The sequence below is a fragment of the Capricornis sumatraensis genome, chromosome 11 (genome assembly GCF_032405125.1).
Source record: "Capricornis sumatraensis isolate serow.1 chromosome 11, serow.2, whole genome shotgun sequence".
In the NCBI taxonomy this organism is placed as follows: domain Eukaryota; kingdom Metazoa; phylum Chordata; class Mammalia; order Artiodactyla; family Bovidae; genus Capricornis; species Capricornis sumatraensis.
In genome coordinates this window covers 53,824,698-53,826,924 of record NC_091079.1, presented here as the reverse complement: position 1 = coordinate 53,826,924, position 2,227 = coordinate 53,824,698, and the positions used below count along the sequence as shown (strand labels likewise).

Below are 2,227 nucleotides of genomic sequence, written 5' to 3'. Positions count from 1 at the left end.
TCTTTTAAACTTGTTTGGTAAGATATGTGCTTGTTTTAGGCTGAGGGGAAGATGTCTGAAGAGAGTGAGAGAATAAAAGGTAGAGGAATTGAGCTGTGTGTGTGTTAAGTCACTTCAGTTGTGTCCGACTCTTTGTGACCCTATGGACTATAGCCCACCAGGCTCCTCTGTCCATGGAATTCTCTAGGCAACAAAACTAGAGTGGGTTGCCACTTCTCCAGGGGATCTTCCCAACTCAGCGATCAAACCGGTGCCTCCCGTGTGGCTCCTGCATTGCAGGCAGAATCTTTGCCATTGAGCCACCAGGGAACCAGTTGGATTAATGGAATAAGGTCCCAGAGGAAATAGGAGGAGGTAAGGGGTTTTGTAGGATCCAGGTAACAGATTTGATCCAGTTAACAGGGTTTGTTCCCCAATGCATCAGATAAAACTGGTAATAGTTCAGTTAGATCAACAGGATCCATCAACAGGGGTATAAAGTTATATCATCAGCTAATGGGATTGACCTTAACCTGAAATTGATATCCTGAAACCAGCAATACAAAGGTAAAGATTCACTACCTTGTAAATAAAGTGTGTGAAATTTTCTGATGGACTCAGCTTTTCCCAGAAGTTTAAGGCTTTGCTGAGTTTAGAGGTGAAAAGGTGGGTTGGAAGAGAATGGTGATAGTCTGGAATCCTTCTGTGAGGACTGGGAGTGAAAACTAACCAGGGATCTCTGAGAGGACTGGTGGTAATGCAGAGGACCCAGCTGAGGTATTTACAAGGAATTGCATCGTTTATAGTTTGGTTCCCCTCTCCCTCAGATGATCAGTTGTGCCCATTTGGAAGCAGGATAACAAATCCAGGGTTGCAGTCTTGAGAGATGAACACTGTGGAAGGGCAGAGCTGCAGGAAATCATAGATGGGAAAGTGGTTTGGATGGTCTCTTGGGAAATACAGATAGTATGGCCTGCAGAAAAAATGCAGAGTCACACAGGTGGGCAGGACTGACTTCCCATCCCAGCTAAGGAAACCTAGGCAAGTGACAACCTTTCTAAGCTTCAACTCCCTCATCCATAAAGTGAAAATAGGTTATAAGACTGAACAAGAAAACGTATATAGAGTGTGAACTAAAAATCCTCGCACAAACAGAGAACTCAGCCAATGAAAGTGAAAGTGGCCAATTTTCATCAATCAGATCCTTATTCAATTTTGATATGTGTAGATCTCTCTTTGAAGATGAGTCACAAATCTGCAACTTCTCTAAAACACACCATGTCAGGTTCCCAAACAAGCCCACTGCAAGTCACTCTATGGCTCCAAACCACACAGGAAGATGCTCGTGAGACTCTGAGCTACCATCATCTAGAGAGAATAGAACTGTTGGGAGCTCTGTGTGAAGATTATACTCTATGGGGAATATGAGCCTCTGGGGAGCCACAGAACAGGTAATTCAACTGGGACACAAAAATGGACCGGGTATGGAAAGATCCTCCGGGGACTAGTGGCTGAGATTTATAGCTGGTGGGGGCATCTGGGGAAACGATCAGAGATGCATCAGCTAGCAGAACCAGGGTTCCAGTGCGTCTTCCACACTGTGACTTATTTATCACAAATAAGTATATATAGTGTGTTCTTGCCTGGAGAATCCCAGGGACGGGGGAGCCTGGTGGGCTGCTATCTCTGGAGTCGCACCGAGTCAGACACGACTGAAGTGACTTAGCAGCAGCAGCAACAGTGTGATCGCTTTGCTGATCACTCAGCCTACTTCTGAACTCTTTGCTTTCTGCCTCCTGACAATTTTTTTTCTCATTATCTTCACAGAAAGAAGAAGCTTCCCCACAGAGCCATAATATCTCAAATGGATCAGAAAATCCACACAGCAAATTTTCATTTGTTCTGACAAGTTGTTAAGGATAAAATTATTGCCTTGAATAAATTTCTTAGAAATAAGCTTGTGACCCAACTTCACATATAAATAACCACCCTGATTCTTACTTTGATACTAAATAGGGGTTAAGTGAGCTCAACAATACTACACATTTAGCTATTTTGCTTGCTCTCAGTGAACAAGAAATAATAAAATCCTCAAATATTTGAAAGCCTACACAGCACAGAATTGCTAACGATCATAGGCTTATTCTTTTAAAGAAGTTTACTGATAGGAAAATGACACATGTCATCGCTAGTTCCTGGGAAGCAAAGAGAAAACATTTAAAAAGTTTAATGAACAGATAAAGAAAGA

The 2,227-nt window shown here is 42.7% G+C and overlaps 1 non-coding gene across 1 annotated transcript; it reads right to left on the bottom strand.

Annotated features, from left to right (window-relative positions):
- Positions 1–411: 411 nt before the first annotated feature.
- Positions 412–500, bottom strand: LOC138088863 (small nucleolar SNORD12/SNORD106). The gene has a single exon (XR_011145768.1). It is a non-coding gene; the product is annotated as a small nucleolar SNORD12/SNORD106 (small nucleolar RNA).
- Between the last annotated feature and the right edge of the window lie 1,727 nt (positions 501–2,227).